We start from the raw sequence: 17,179 nt of genomic DNA, 5'->3' as shown, positions 1-17,179 counted from the left end.
CATTGGCTTAATGCAACCACAACTACCTAAAATATATCTTAATCTGCAAGGTACAATTTCCCATTCCAAATAGTATGGTATTACTCTAATATTAGAATAACATTTTAGCACTACAGGGTGTGCAAAAGAAAGTATAGTCTAATTTTTTAGAACACATCAATTTACTCTTAGAATGATATAAGAGCCAACAATGTCTCAATTTTTTGAATCCCAAATTACATTAAAGCAGTCATACTGTCTTAGAAAGGCTATTGATTTTTAGAGGTCACCATTATAAATTAGTCTTCTCTGAATATCATGATGGCTGATATAAACTAGTGCTACTCAAGAGATTTTTATCTATTTATTTATATTAAAATTTTAAATTCTGTCCAGTGAGTTTCTCCTCCCCCAATTTTAAAGGCTATATGCATAAAGAGGATTATTTCAATTTGCCTTTAAACAATACAAAACTGAATATTTCATTTCATAAGTTTAAAATAATCTTCGTGGCTATTCTGTTTCAATAAACAATCATGCAGTTGGCTTTAAATTAATATTTTGTTTTTACCTGGAATGAAAGCACTAGAGACAGTCTCAAAGTCCAATCCTTAAAAACAAAACAAAACAAAAAAAAAAACCTAAAAACTTCTTTGCACTTTTGAGGGAATAAACTTACTTGCCTGCTTTCAAGGTCTCAAAATGCCAGATGACTTCTCACTTAATTTTGAGCCACAGCCAGAGAAAATTGTATTATGAACTGCAGCTCCAATTTATATCACATATTTGAAGCATAATAAAAATGAAATTGGGATCAGATTTTCCTAATAAGAGAATTTTAGTGGAGTTACATAAAAAGTATGTGGGAGTTTAGAATATCCTGTCTGTACTGACCAACATAAGCAATCTGAATGAAGAGAATGTGAAAGAATTACTTATTTTACAGTAAGCTCTTCAAAGATATAATAAAGAGGTCAGTGTGTACTGTACTTACTCTTCTGCTAAACTCTGCCTTGCAGAAACGATAACTGCTGAAAGTAACTACCTTGACCTTGGCTAATTTAACCACAGCTTGTTCTGAGACTGATACAAAAGCAGGTGAAATCAGTATTACCAAAAATACTGTTCTTGGATCATTTAGGAATAAATCAAGTAGTACTGATATCCTGATGAAAATTAGAAAGAATGTTTTAGGGCATTTTGACTGTTGAAAACAAAGTCTGAATCTTATCTTCATATTTATCTCAAAAGTAGATTCAAGTAAAGCTCCCTAAAAACACTGTGAATGAAAAACTATTTCCAGGATATATTTGCCAACATTTCAAAGTTTCTCAACTTAGAGATCTGTCTTCTGATAGAAATTAATCTCTCACTCATCTTGTCAATAGACTTTCGGGGGAACATAACTTGCAAGTATTAGATTAAATGTTCAGAATTAACAAAGATAAAGGGAATGCAAGCACACAAAAGTGTAACAGCTTATGCTGGTACTTCAAAAAAAAAAAGGCAAGAAGACAAAACTTTTTAGCTATTTGTCACAGACACTTTTAGGATACAATTCATACTGCTTCAAAAATTCCCGTTTTTTTCAGGTATTGAAAAGTGTTTCATTTGTGGTTTTAAGGCAACCAGAGTTAAGTGAGGCAAGCACTCACGTTTTGCAAGGTGGAGTGAAGGAAAGAGGGAAGAAAAGTTTGATTTCTTTCTTACAAAGGTGTGCATGTGAAATAATGTAGTATTCATTTGTTTGGAAATCTGCCCCAATCCTTGCAAAATAAGCACTCGGTTCTTAAGTAAAATCCACATCAGGACATTTACCCAGGTTTACATTTAATTCTTTTTTTTTTTAATTTTTTTAAGAAAAAAGTTCTAGACATGTGTTATTTTGCCTCATTGCCAAAGTGCTGCCTGTTTCAGGCCAACTCTTGGAAAAGAAAAACTTGTTGCAACAGTACCACTTAAGAGTTCCCCAAATAGCTTGTTTCGGAGAACTACACAAGGCACCCATTCAAGTAATTCTCATAATAAAAAGTATAGGGAGAAAAAGCAAGTCCATTTCTACTTAGTTTTGAAGCTCTCAAGCAAAAGGTCCGAAAATATTAGCAGCTTGGCTTTAGAATCGTCAGTGATGAAGACAAGTGGCCAAAGAGACCATAATGGGGTCAGAAAGAGAACTCTCTTGGGAAAAAAAAAAAAAAAAAAAAAAAAAAAAAAGTTCCTGTCAGAACCGTGTCATCCCCAAGATTTCTAAGGAAAAAGCACACCAGCGCTCCAAAGCAGCGTCTATTCGCACAACTTCGCGAATGACATCCTGAAAACCAAGTCGTTTGCCCCTACTTCAAACACACTTCTCTCGACTTACCAGTCACCTTTTGTTTAGCCCACGTATCTCGGCGCAGCTATATATGAATACAGAGACACAACAGCCAAAGAGATTGACTGCAAACTACTACGGTAAACGCCGAATGCAAGCACCGGATTCTGCATCACCCAAGAGCTTGTCACCGTGACCCACTTAAGCAGTAAAGTTGAAGCTGGAAAGAGCAGCGACTAGTTGGGCAACAGGCAGCCTCAAGCATTAGTAGGGCTAGATAACGGTCCTTCCAGCCCGGGGAGCAGGCACTTAGCAGCCTAAAGCCAGCACAATGCTCAGCTCGCCTTTCCCTGAGCCCGCAGGTCTCGGCTGGAAAAAGGACAAAAACGCATCTACCTCCAGAACGGCCCACCGCGCCGAGCCAGCCCCCACCCCGGCCCCCTCTCCGCCCAAACGGTGCGTTCCCAGGCAGGAAACAGCCCGTTGGCCGGTTACCGATTATCCGGGGACCCGAGGGCAACCTAGCGCCGCTCGACTCTAAATCGCTCGCGAGCCGGGGTGCAGCGCGGAGAGGAGCCCCTCGGCCAAGGGAGCCGTCCGGGGCCGCAGCCGATCTCCGAGAAGAAGCCTCCGAAGACTACGTGGCATTAGCAGGCGACAGCACAAGTGCCCGAGTGCTGGTGGCTGCAGGGGAGGTGGCTGAGGGTGCGGGGGGTGGGAGAGAAGTCCCTCCACTCACTCCCGACAGCGCCGGGACAGAGGCACTTTTTAAGCAGCAAATCCAAATACGGCTCCAAGATGTAAAAGGAGCCCTCAGGCTGAGCTCCCCCTCCCACATATTCGGAAACTTTTCCCTCCAGCAGCCCTCCCAAAATATCCCCCACCTCCCCCTCCCCCGCTCCGTCCGGCCCCCGCCCCCTGCCTCCCCCTCCTTCCCTCCCTCCCCGCCTGCCTGCCTGCTTGCTCGCTCCCCCTCCCTCCCTCCCTGCTCTCTCACCTCGGCCAGGCTCTCACGCTCAGAGCCCGACTGCGCTGCTGAGCCGCTGGGCTGGGCTGGGCTGGGCGACTCTCCCCTCGCCTCGCCGCGCCGCCCGGTAACTCTATCCCCTCCGCATCCTTCCCACTCCCCGAGGGCTCCCAGCCGCGGCTCGGCTCTAGGCGGCCGGCTCCTGGCCTCGCCTCCTAGCTTCCCCCCCCGCCCCCCGCTCCCCTCCCTCTTCGCTCGCCTCGGCCCAGGCCGGCCAGCGCGCCCCGCATGTGTGCGCCTAACTGGAACAGCCGGCCGGCCGCCGCCGCCGCCGCCGCCGAGGCGAGAGGGAAGGAGGCACGGCGGCGATGTACAGCAGCAGCTGCTGCCCTGCCCTGCCCCTCCCCCGCCGCCCAGGGGCCGGGGGCGGGGGGCGCGGGGGAAAGGCGCGGGGAGCTGTCTGCTCCCTCAGCACGCGCGGCCGACGCCGCCTCAGCCCAGCTGCCCGGGGTAGGGGGGACACGGGGCACGGCCACTTACTGCATGCCACACACACACTGGGCGACAGACGGGGGTGGGGGGGCTGAGGGGCAAACGCGACACTGTCCCGCCCTCCCCCACCCGGCTACGAGCCGTCGCGGTCGTCGTCGCCCCAGCGCCCCAGCCGGCAAGGTGCCGTTTCAATCTCAGCGCGGAGCCGCCCGCCCGCCGCCGGACGGCCCCGCCATGATGGAATGTGGCCACTGCGCATGCGCCGCGCTGGGGGTGGGGTGAGGGGGTGCGAGCGGGGGAAAGCGCAGGACCCTCGAAGCTGGGGGTCGGCGACCGGGCCCTGGGTTCAGACGGCCCCCGCGGGGACGGACCGGGGCGAGACCAGTCGGTCCGGCCAGCGGGCATTCGGGGCGGCCGGCCGGGGATCTGGGCACGGGACATTAGCTGCCCTGCTCTGCCCGCCGATTTGCGGGCCGGAGGCTGCCCCACGCTGGCTCCCAGGCCCTGGGCGAGCCGGGCCGTGCAACTTACCCAGGTGGCATGCAAATCTGGGGCCGGCCTGGTGGGCTTTCCCACCGATGGCTTTGAAAAGTCCCCAGCAAAGGAGAAGCGGGCTGGGCTCGAGGGCCCCGGGGTTCCCTTCTTTCCCCCTCTAAGGCGCTGCAGGCTGTGATGGACTGGCTCGGGATTCCAGGCTGTCACAGACCACGCTCCGTCTCCTCGTCTGTGGCCCAGTGTGGCCGAGGAACGCTTTCTCCCTCCCCCGTATCCCTTTGCCGGGGAGGCGAGAGTTCCCAATTTGCAAACAAAACCACGTGGGAGTTGAAGCGGAGGGGATTCTGTTTCTCTGGGGTTAGCAACAGCCCACAAGTGCAAGGGTTGGGGGAGAGGGGAAGAAAAAAAAAAAAAACCACCAGTAGCTTGCTGAATCCGAGGGTTCCGCTAGGATCAGCTAACAAAGAAACGGCCAGGGGGAAAGGTCAGGGCCACTGAAGAAATACAGTAAATAACTCTGAAAACCTCCCCAAATCATAAGTGACTTTGGGACAATCTCCAGTCAACAAACTGGAATGAAAAGTTCTAGAAATGGTAACATTTACCAGGAGAGGGAAAAAAAAAAAAAAAAAACAACCAAAAAACCCAAACCCCAGCAAACATCCCTTTCTCACCATGGCCAGAGCCGGAATCCTGGGACCATAGGGGTGGGATGGGAGAAAACGAGAATTGATTAAGTGACTACTGTGTGGTAGGCACTGAGGTACTGCTGCTGCGGAGCCCTGGGAAAGAGCAGGAGTCTTCACCTTAAGGAGGACCTGAGGGAGAATATACTATGTCCCCTGGGAGTAACTGGGAGCAGTTCTTAGTTTTCAGACATCCTACCCACATTTGCCTCGTTGCAGCTTACACGAGTTGCTTCTTTGGGGCAGAGCAGAACTGGACTGATCCCTCTTCTAAGGGCAGAAAGGTGTGAAGAAAGAGGGTAGACAGTTGAGCTGATTGCTAGAAAAGGACAAACCTAAGGCAGAACACCGATGGGCAGTGACTAGTTTGGCTCTGAAATGGAGGGCAGCTTCCAAAGGAGCCTGCCCCCCAGCTCTGCCACCCATCCCCTCCTCAGAATCCAAGAAGCAGAGGTAAATCACTCTTAAGTGTTTGGACCTGTGGGTGGAAGGACAGAGCAACCCAAAGGACAGAACTCAGCAGCAGCCAGTTCAGATTGAAATGAGGGTGGACCTGCAAAGAGACTCTGCAATCCTCTGTCAAGCAGAACTGATCCTGATCCTGATCCTACTGTAATTTCCCTAGAGAGAATTTACTCCTGTCTGGAGCTTTCCTCACACTACAGGACAGAAGTTGCATACTTTAAACACACAACTTGATGTCAGCTGTATTGCTCTGGATACAGTTAGAGAGTGGAGAGGCAAAGGTCATCATATTGAGAAAGCAAGGACCATGACCATCTTGTTTCTTCTAGCAGAGCCTCTTCTTTCCCTTCAAGGGCATAGGGTCTTCCTTCTGCAGTAGACATTTAATCCAAGTTGGGTGAAAATTCCTTTCATCTTTGTGCTGCAGATGGTGATGGTAGTAAGAGACAGTTAGAGATACTGAGTAACACACCCCGCTTCCAAGTTTGTGGGCAGGGACCAGTACAGCAACAAAATATGCCAAATACAAGGACAACCCAAAGGCAGGCAGAGAAGGCAGGTCACAAGGGAAGGTAAAGGACAGATTTAGGCCACGTTTTCTCTTAAAGAGAGGTCCCTTTCATCTGAGAGACACCTTCTTTGAGGACCCTTCCACTTCTAGATTCTGTGATCCAATTATTCATAATGAAAAGGAATCTAAGGCTTTTAGGAAGACTGAAGCATCCAAGACATTGAGAAATTAGGCTCTGTCTCCAAAAAATGTGCCACAGAACTAGCCCTTTTATGTACCAAGGAAATTAAGCCTGAAGAAGGCAACTGTCCACACTTTTTGAGGAGTTCAGACTTTAAAACATTCCCAAAGGAAGCATCATCATTAACCTTTAACCTTTTCACAGTGCCCACCATTACTTCAGCCTCTCTCAAATTTAAAGGTGCCACCCACTTCTTCAGCCTCCTATTAAACCTACTTTCTCCAAGTGTTGGCAATCAAGAGAGATTAAATCTTCCTTTTTCATTTGATTGGATTCCGTCTTCTCTTTCCAGAAATCTTTTTGGCTACTCCTCAATTGTTGGTGCCTTCCACATCACATGTGGATCCTTTATTCTGGGCTATATTTCCCTTTCCCCTCAATTTTAATGTAAGCTCCTGGTGAGCACATCTCTCACAATCATATTCATTTCTCCACTGCTAAGTATATTGCCTGAGCAGATGCTTAATAAATTGCTTGTTGATTGCTGGAATCCTACCTTTGCAACCAGTGTGAGCTTCAGGGAAGTCCCTTCCCCCATCTGCATCTGAGTTTCTTCCTCTCTAAATGAGGCCGATGAACTGGGTCAGGGGCTCCCACCTAGGGTTTGAGAGGTTGTTTCTCAAATATTTTAACTCAAATATTTCAATATAACCATTTTTCTTTTGCAACCCTCTGTATTTCATTTTGTGCGTTTAAATGAAAACATGATTCTGAGAAGGGGTTTGGGTAGGAAACTTTGGAGATGAGCTTCCAGTTCTAAATCTAACAAAATAAATGATTTTTGAAGGTTTGCTGAATTCTGAAAGAATAACTTCATTGCAACCAGTATCCTGTTTTTATTTCATTCTTTCTTTTCTATAGTGAAAATCTCAGATTTCACAACAAAAGCCATTGGCAAAATACTACTTGCTTCACAGAAACTTCCTTAGATGAATTCTATTCTCTTAGGTAAGAGTGACTTTATGCTCTTATCTTACTTGTATACCTATACAGAAAAACAATTTTGGCTGTCCCATAGAGCTTATTCAAATAAGATGTATCTTTATTTCCAAGTCTTTTTTGATTATTGTACTCAATAATAGTTCAGCTCAACTATTTTCAAGTAACTTTAAATTAAAAAAAATATTGCTTTGTGTAGTCTATTTAAAGATGTCTAACTTTTACTTAAAAGCTGGTATATTTTTAAAGGTAACAGAAATATGCAATCATAATAAGTTCCTTCTATTTGAAGCCAAAGTCGTATGGCCCTGTAAATTTGAAGCAAGCACTTTGTTCGTGTTTTGATTCAATTGTCTTGGACGAGGAAAACTGGTTAATAATGCCATGTTATATAGTGGATTTACTTTTCATCTCGAGTACTAGACTCTCCTATCCAGAGCACAAAAGTTCTTAAGGGGCGAATGCTTCACATTCTTGACATTGAGAATATATGCTTTCTAAAGCTTGGCATGAAGGATTCCCTGGAGATAATAATCCAGTGTTTGATCACCATGGAAAGACTTCTTGAAACTCCTGTTCCTTTTCCTTTTATCTAATTCACTTGAAAGGATATTTTGGGGTTTGTGGGCCGTTATAGTAAACCATTGTTCCAAGTGGATCTTTTTGAAAAAAGATGTCACTACCATCTCCCACCTCCTGCCCTGCACTCTGCCTGCTCCCCCTCCTAGAAAACCTGGTGATTTAGGACTTTTTTCAAAGCTTAGCCTCAAACCTGCCATCATACTGTAAAGCTACAGCCATCTCTCAGATTTGAATCTACTCCAAAGGCAGAAAGAAAGTTGGCTAACTCCTTGCTTAAAGTGAGATATAAGTATTCCAGCATTAATCATAATTACAGTGAAGTCTTTTTTCTAATGCTGGTTTTGGAAAATAAGTACACCACTTGTGTTATGGAGAGAGAGGTTTTAGGTATCTACCATGTTGATGGGACTGTGGCTTGGCCCTCAGTATAATACACATCATGGAATAGCGAAGTGCTTTCTAGACGATTTAGTGTATATTTTATTGACCAGTGCTAAAGATGCAATTTGCAAAAAGGTTTTGAAGATGCCACTTATGCTGGTCAAGAAGAATTCAGATCAGAACCAGTAATGGGCCTGTAACCAGATCTGAATTGGTAGTCATGACATTACTGAAGTGGCTTCAGCACAGTTGAATTGGATTGTTTTTTTCTCCCCTTGTCTATATCCATGGCCAAATTCCACAAAATCAGTTGGCTTATTCTGGAGAGCAATTGGGAACTTTGCCCAAAGGTTATCAAACTGTGCATACCCTTTGATCCAGAAGTGTCTACTGGGCCTGTATCCCAAAGAGATCATAAAAAAGGAAAAAGGACTCACATGTGCAAAAATGTTTGTAGTGGTCCTTTTTGTAGTAGCAAGAAACTGGAAACTGAGGGGATGTCTGTCAGCTGGAAAAAGTTATGGTATATGAATGTGATGGAATATTATTGTTGTATAAGAAATGATCAGTAGGATGATTTCAGACAGGCCTGGAGAGACTTTCATGAACTGATGCTGAGTGAAGTGAGTAGAACCAAGAGAACATGGGACATAGCAACAACAAGTTTATGTGATGATCAATTCTGATGTTCGTGGCTCTTTTAAACAGTGATGTGATTCAGGCCAGTTCCAATAGATTTGTGATGAAGAGAGCCGTCTGCATCCAGGGAGAGGATTATGGAATGTGGATCCCAACGTAGTATTTTCACCTTTTGTTGTTATTGTTTGCTTGTTCTTTTTGACATTTTTTTTCTTTTTTAACTGATTTTTCTTGGGCAGCACGCTAAATGTGGAAATATATATAGAAGAATTGCACCTGTTTAACATATATGTGAGAATAATGAGCAGCAGGCTAATTTCAGAAAACCCTGGAATTATTTACATGAACTGATGCTGAGTGAAGTGAGCAGAACCAGGGGAACACTGTACACAGTAACAGAAAGGTTTTGTGATGGTCATCTTGATAGACTTAGCTTTTCTTAGCAATACAGTGATCCAAGAAAATTCCAATAGACTCAAGATGGAGTCAGAATGCAGACTGAATCATGTTATTTTCACTTTTTAGTTTTTTCTCTCAGTTTTTCCCTTTTGTTCTGATTCTACTTTCAAAAGACTAATATGGAAATATGTTTAATAGGACTGTACATTTAATAGGATCACCTATATCAAATTGCTTGCTGTCTTGGGGAGGAGGGAGAACAATTTTGGAGCACAGAATCTTATAAAATGAATCTTGGAAACTATCTTTACATGTATTTGGAAAAATAAAATACTATTGAGAAATTTTTAAAAATTAATGAAAAATTGCTGAAGCAGGTGGAGTTGTAGAATCAAAAGCCACAGGAAGTCCTAAAATTAAGTTTTAATGAGGTTTTTGCTTCTCTGCACTCTAGGGAACATACATTTTCCAAGTGCACAGAAGAAAAAGGTCTTATCCACACCATTGTGGGGATAGCCTAATTGCTATCCCTGGAGCTAGTGCCTTTTTGTGTTGCTGCTGAGTATAACTAATTGGCAGGAAGGCATCTCAGAATGGTATCGATAGGTGTTCCCAAAAATGTGTGCCAGCCCTGTCCTTGATACCCAACAAGTCAAGGCACGGAGCTGTGGCATCCAAACGAGGATGCAAAGGCCTCCAATGTGGTCACAGACAACAGGCAATGGCTATGTTTGTGGTGCAGCAATTCTTGTACCCCCCCCCCCCACGCCTCCTAAAACAGTATCTGTTTGGCTGATGCAAGAGGGAGAGTTTGCTTTAGATCATGTGTTCTTTAGCTAAAAATGTTTCTTGCTTCATTTTATCACGTTACATAGACAGGTTCTTTGAAGCATGAGGAACAATGTTTAAAGCCAAATGGTCTGGTTGGAAAAAAAAAAGGCTTGGCTTGTCAATCCCATGCTAGACCACGGAAGACATTTGGGCTCGTGGCTTGGGTTTTTGCTTCAGTTTAGGAACCATTTTTGAGGGACACAGTCAAAAACTACTGTGAGCAATCCTCTAGCTGATAGCTTGTTTAAGCCTTTGTAGAGGGGTTCCCTGAAATAAACAAATTAAAGCTTAAAATAATCTACAGCCGATTGCACTGAAGCCTTAGTTTTCTGTAGCATGAATAACTTTCCTCTAATTAAAATCTTTTAAGCTAAATTGAATCGTAAATGAATCTAAATGGAATGATTATACTTAGATAATTTAGTAATGAAAAGAATAGCATCTGTTTGAATTGACAGTCATAATATAGAACCTCTCGTAAGTTATCTAAATATAGCATATAAAACTTTCATGCTTTAAAAAAATTGCACTTTATTTTCTGATTCTTTCTTAACTAATGTTTTCTTTGGCCTCAGTTCAACTTTGGCCAACATAGGCTGCCTTCTCTTGAGTCCTGACTGTTGGAAACATCAACCATCGTTTTATTCAACAAATCAGTCACCTAACCCACTGGGAGAAGTCTCAGCTCCCTTCTAAATGTAGGGAGCTCTAACAAACAGTTAGACTGATTTCTTTCCCTCTATTTGTTTGACTTCAGTACAAGGTCGGGCATTGCCCTGGGATCAGAAAAACTGTTGTTAACATATTGGGGGAATTTTCATCCTATGATAGAGAAAAAGTAAAAGAAAAAATTGGGCAATATTAAGTCATCATGACTTACATCACTTACATGAGCCCTAATTTTCCATAAATGTAAGATAGATAAGAAAAATGCATTCAGTAAATAATAAATTCCCAGGAGGCATTGTGGTATTTTGGAAAGATTGCTTGCTTTGTAGTCAGAGGTTCTGAGTTCAAATCCTAGCTCTAACAGGCACTTCATCTCATTTCCTCATGTAAAATATGAGTTAGACTTTGATTTCAGAGGCCCCCCCCATGACCCTATGAGTTTAGTAAAGGATAGGTATAATATACATGCCCCTTTCCTTCAACAACTCATAAATGTTCCCAAAGCAAATCGCATAACTGGATCGTTCTGCTTCTCCTGCACTGCCTCTGAGCTTTTCTTATTCCTTATTCTGAGTCTTAACAATCCAATGACTGATAATAAGTGAACTGAGAATTAAGGTTCTCCTTAAATCAAGACGAGGAAGTGAAATTGGGCCAGGTTTGGAAATAAATAGTGGCCAAATTAACTCAATAGAAATTTAGGGTCTCAGACCTATAAATTGTTCACTTGCTGCCTCAACAGCATCAGGCTAGCCAGTGAAGAAAGGGTCTGCTAAAAGATACTCATAAAGAAAGGGTGATCCATAGAGAGGGGGCACTATAAATTACAAGATTCTTTTTAGTTTGGGCAGAATAAAATCAATGTTGTGGAATTTATTCTTTTAGAAGAGAACAAGGGAATTTTAAATAGGTGTCTAGAATGGCTTGTACATTGTACAAACAGAATGTTCAAAATCAGCTATCAGAGATTATTCTATTTCATTTGTTACAGGTAATGTAGTATTGTAGGAAGAATGCTGGCAAAAAGTAGGGATTAGAAGACCCAAGTTCAAGTTTTGGTTCATCTACTTACCAAGGTTGTTTTTTGCCCCCAAGCAAACCCTCTAATGCCTCTGAACCTCAGCTTTATCTCCTGGGCTCAAAAGTATTTGTGCTGCTCACCTCACAGGATTGTGAAAACGAAGAGCGGGAAGAGACCCGGGTAGACATCTGGCCTAATCCTCGAAGGACTGTGAATCCCCTCTATAACATTCTCAACAAGTGATCATCCAGTCTCTGTTTGAGGAATTCCAGCAATGGAGAACCACTCCCTCTTGGGCCAGCTCAGTCCACTTCTGGATAATCCTAATTAAGAAAAAATAAATCTATTATTAATACAATAAATTAATTTATAATAAGTACTACTTAGCTTGCATTCAAACCTAAGAATTGGGTATATTGCCAACCCAAATTCCCAAATTTCAGCTATTTACATCTAAATCAGAGAGGCTTCTTCTTCTTTTGATCATTACTCAATGATCTCCATCATTCTGTTTCAAACAATAAGCAATTAACGTTTACTTTGTCTTTTCTGATTCCTAAATTATACTGAATGTAGCTTATATATAACATTATTCAAATAATTTCCATATCTTGGTTATTTCTCTTTTTCTATTTTCTGTTGCTAATTTTCTTTGCTAATTTTTTGAGTTTTAAAAAAGTGCACATTTTCTGAGTACCTCTTGCTTTTACTGAAATAAACATTTTGATGCTATAAATTTTGCTCTGTGTAATGGGCTCTGGCTGCATTCCATATATTTTGATATGTACTATCTGCTGTATTGTTATCATTGACATATTCCACTGCTGTCTACAATTTTCTCTTTCACTTACATGCTATTTGTTAAATAACTCTTTTTTGATCTATTCTTTTAAAATTCAAAGTATCATTTTTTTTACTACTAACTTCATTGCATTAATATCCTTAAGTATGGTGGATAAATGTTCTTCTATATTTACCTTTTTTTTTGTGTGTCTAGTGCATGCTCGATCTCAGTGCACATTCCATGTTTGTTCAGAAAAAATATGCATGTAGATCCATATCCATATGTATATATGTTCATACATATGTATATATGTATGTGTATGTCCTTTGCTTCCTCCATTGAGATCTCCCTTTGTCTTTTTTAATGGTTTCTGGCTTGAATTTCATATTATCTCCTATCATCAGGGCCATTCCTGCTTTGTGTTAGCAGTAGCACAGTAAATTTCAAACTAATCTTTTCAGTGTAAATCCTCACAAATCATTCTATATGAAATTCATTTCCGGTAAAGAACACAATGTTGATTATTACTTCTTAATCCTCTATGTCACTTTTATTTTTTCTTGAATAATTTCATAGCTTTATATTTGATTATTTGTATTTTCCACAAAAATTCTTTGTTAAATTATTATTCATTTATAAGATGGAGATAGAATCTTTTTGGTTCTTATAGCAATAACTAGGCAAAATTCCACTATCTTCTACTGATAATTACATAGGATTCTTTAACTATGGACTTCCCCTTTATTTAATATGATTGATGCTTTACTGTGGGATTTCCTTCCTCTCTCCTTCTACATTCTGATTTTAAAATTTTCTCTATCTGAAACAGGCTTCTGGAACATCTAGCTATTTAGCCAATAGAGTGCAAAGATTCTCACACTATTTAAAAAGTAATTTTTATTGTTTTGAGAAGTGTGATTTATTTTTAAAAATAATCTTTTATAAGTATTTACTTATTGGCTTGATTCTTATTCCAAAACTTTCTTGAAATGCTTATGTTTCTTTGCAAACTTTTCAAAGTTCATATGCTTTACAAATGTTCATCTCTTACCTTCAAACAACTTACTTTGATAGTTGTTCTAATTGTTAGGAAATCTTTCCTTGAATTTGTGACTTTCATCTATTGCTTCTAATTCTGCCTTCTGGCAGCCCTTTTCCATAGGACAGTTTTTCAAATATTCTGATTATTTCAGTTGTTTTCTTCAGACTTCCCATCATATACTCTATATTGACCTTTCCCCCCATGATTTCTTCATGATTTTTCTTTTTCTTTTTTTTTAACCTTTCAATTCTAGTTTCATTTCAAAATATTGAAGGATCATTGTTAGAGGTAGACAGGACCTTTAAGACATTCACTCAAGATCAAGAATTAAAGGCAAGATTATAGAGGGATTACTCTGACCAGAGTTAATGTTCTTTCCACTGTATCATGTTGTTCTTGAGAAATATATAAAGGACAGATGATGAGAGGTTGAAGTCAGGAAGATCTGGGTTCAGAATGACTAGCTACAAGACTTCCACAGGTCCCATTACCCTCTGTGTGCCTCAGGGAATTTTTTTCCTATGCTTCAGGTGGCTTGCTAATTCAATGACCTTTGAATGTTCAGTTCCTCCCTGATTTTTAAGTTTTTATAAGTTCTTCTTTTATTTGTTCTTGTGATTAAAAAAAAAACTAGGGTTAATTCTTGCTTATATTCCTTAAATCCAAGGAGGGCCTCTTTTTTGAGCAGGGCAGCCAGGTGGCACAGTGGATAGAGCACCAAGTCTCAAACACTTTACTGGCTGTATGAACTTGAGCAAGAGACATAGTTGAAATGACTGAAAAATGACACAGACGACAACAAACAACAACAATAATAAACCTCTTTCAAGATCTATCCAGTTTTTTTCCACATTGCTAAAGGTACATTAGCCACTTCATTTCTTCTGTGCGCCTTTTTTTTTTCTTTTTTGAGGAGTACATGAGAAGGCTGGCTCCCTTGTAACCTTGACTGGAGAGTCCTGGCAGCTAGCTCTAATTGTTAAGAATTATTTTTGTTCTTTTTTTTTTTTTTTTTGAGATACAGTCTATATTTTCTCCTCTGCAATTCCACCCCCTCACACTCCCTCAGTTCTGTTTTTTTTGGGGCCAAGGAGAACAAAGTAAAATACTCCTCTATATGACAGTCCTTCAGATATTTGAAGACAGCTTGCGTATTCCTCTTGCCCTCCCTTCTTCCTTGTTTTCTTTCCCAGGCTAAATATCACTAGTTTTGTCAGTTTGCTTGAAATACTAAGTGTGTGTATTGTAACACACACAATATGTAATTATATGCAACATATTATATATGTAATGTGTAATTACATATGTAATATATATACTTATACATAATGTGTATATACTAATATATCTATATTGATAATAGGAAGGTTTGTTTTATATATATATATATATATATATATATATATATATATATATATATATGTACATATATATAAAATTTGTGTGTCTATGTCTCTGTCTCTTTCTCCCTCTTCTCTCTTTCTCTTTCTCTGTGTCTTTGTCAGTCTCTTTGTTTTCTCTCTCTTTTTCTGTCTTCTTTTTGTCTCTGTCTCTATTTCTCTTTATCCTTTCTGTCTCTCTCTCTCCTCTCCTCTTCTGTCTTTCTGTCTCTGACTCTGTCATCTCTCTGTGTGTGTCTTTCTGCCCTCTCTGTTTCTCTCTCTCTTTCTATGTTTCTCTCTCTACATTTCTCTCTGTGTATCCCTGTCTTTCTGAATTTCTGTGTCTCTGTCTCCTCTTTCTATGTCTTTCTCCTTATCTCCCTCTCTCTGTCTCTCTCTGCTTCTGCCTTTGTCTGTCTCTGTCTTTCTCCTCTCCTTTTCTTTCTGTCTCCCTCCCTCTCTGTCTCTTTCTCTCTTTCAGTCTCTCTGTGAGTCTCTTTTCTCTCTAACTCTGTCTCTGTCTTTCTCTCCATTTCCTTCTCTGTCTCTATTTCTGTCTCTCTCTTATTTCTCTGTATCTCTGTCTCTATCTTCTCTCTCTTTCTCTGTATCTCTGTGATTCTCTCTGTCTCTCTCCTTTCTCTGTCTCTTTCTGTCTCTGACTCTAACACAGTCTGTGATTCTATCTTCTCTCTGTCTCTGCCTCTCTCTAATTTTGTCTGTCTTTCTCTCTGTCCTTTCCCCTCCTACCCTCCCCCATCTCTCTATATGTACTAAGAAAGTTGTTCACAAAGGCTGATTACTTTTAGCTCAGTCTGGTGTAAATTCTTGAGGCCAAATAAGAAAATTTAATTTAACCTGGGTAGATGAAGAGTAGTGACATCTCACATTTATATAGTGCTTTGCCTCTGGAAAAATACAATTCTTACACCAAGTCTGTGAGAAGTACAGCCTTAGCCTCAGCCCTGTTTTATGAGTGCAGAAACCCATCCCGTGATTTCTTCCCAGAAGCCCTTCACTGGGAGGACAAAGCTCCCAAGGTGGGCCCTTCTCTGGGATACTTTGGCTTCTTAGGGAGTTTTATTCTGAACACTGAGCTAAAATATGCCTCTCTACATCTACACTTCCTCCCCAGTTGCTCCTACTTCTGCTTCTGGGAACTAAGCAGAACCAGGCTAATTCTTCTAGCAAGGTCCTTCTGATTTCTTCCTTGGTTTTCTCCAGTCAAGTCTGACTTCCATTTCCCAAAACAGAGCAAGAGGTGAACACTCAAAATGGGCATCTGCCAGACACTGAAGAGAAGTTCTTAAAAAAAAAAAGATGAGTGTAGCAAGAAAGAAGGGCTGAGAGAAGTGACTTCGAGGCCTTCTTCAGAAAAGAGTCCCAAAATTACTGTGTAACTAAATACCTGAGATATGGGCGGGGGGAACTTTTCTAATGAATCTTAATGCCTAAAGTTTGACTTAGAAACTTCTTCAGGGATCAGAGTAGCTTGGGAAACTACTGTTTTATTAGGAAATTAACAACCATTACCAAACAAAATAATTTAGGATATGGAGAACAAAAAGAGGATTGTATAAGAAACTGTAAACTTCTGTTAGGTACAATTTTTAAAGGTGTATATTACATTCAACAAGGTAGTATGAAAACTGCCTTGTTCACTTGTAAAGAATCACAGTATATCTGGAGTTATTCCCTCTGCCCCTCTTTGTGGTATCCCTCCCTGCTTTTTTGAGTTATATAAGATCTGGGGGCAGTAGATGGTAACTCTTTTGTAAAGAAATCATTGTTATTTATCAAAAGAGAGTATACATATTATTTTAGAGTTCCTAAGTTGGAGTCTTTGAGGAACTATGGAATTCTAGGTTCAGAATTTTAAGAGATGGAAGAGAAGGAAAGGGAGAGGTCATTTAATCCAACTTTGCTCTGAGACCCAAAGAAGGGAGCCAAGGTCATATAGATATAGGACTGGAAGAGATTGTAGGGTATCAAGTCAAACCCCTTTTTTGGATGAATGAGGAAACTGAAGCCCAGAGCAATCAAATAACTGTCCAAGAGCACCCAAATCATGACAGAGGCATGATGTGGCTCCACATCTTCTGACTTTAAAGCTAGGTCACACATGGGGAAGAAGGAGCAGAGCTGGGATCCAAACTGAAGTTCTAAGCCTCCACATTCAAGGATCTTTTGACACAGTTGCTCATGAGTTCCTAGACTTGGGTATTATCATTTCCCTGGAGCTGATTGGAACAAAAGCAACTGGGGAAAAAAGAAGACATTTTGGGGATCAGTCTACTGATAACTTTTGTAGAGAATGCATATCATTTTCCTCCCAGCTGTATGCTGGGAAGGGAAGCATT

At 41.2% G+C, this 17,179-nt stretch overlaps 1 protein-coding gene across 8 annotated transcripts in view; it reads right to left on the bottom strand.

Moving 5' to 3' along the window:
* The window catches only part of LOC141548340 (fibronectin type-III domain-containing protein 3A-like), a 75,769-nt gene extending 71,256 nt beyond the window's left edge, over positions 1-4,513 (bottom strand). For 3 of the 8 annotated variants that reach the window (XM_074277144.1, XM_074277150.1, XM_074277151.1), the window contains exon 1: positions 2,789-3,113. The gene's annotated coding sequence lies outside the window, so the exon portion shown is untranslated. Of the gene's footprint in view, positions 1-2,788; positions 3,114-3,290; positions 3,428-3,800; positions 3,916-4,283 lie in introns of those variants that run through there. The other 5 variants (XM_074277146.1, XM_074277149.1, XM_074277147.1 and 2 more) reach the window with 5 other exon arrangements.
* Positions 4,514-17,179: the final 12,666 nt, after the last annotated feature.

The sequence above is a fragment of the Sminthopsis crassicaudata genome, chromosome X, assembly GCF_048593235.1.
Source record: "Sminthopsis crassicaudata isolate SCR6 chromosome X, ASM4859323v1, whole genome shotgun sequence".
NCBI lineage: Eukaryota > Metazoa > Chordata > Mammalia > Dasyuromorphia > Dasyuridae > Sminthopsis > Sminthopsis crassicaudata.
Note: the sequence above shows the minus strand (reverse complement) of the source record. Positions and strands in the feature narration are given on the sequence as shown.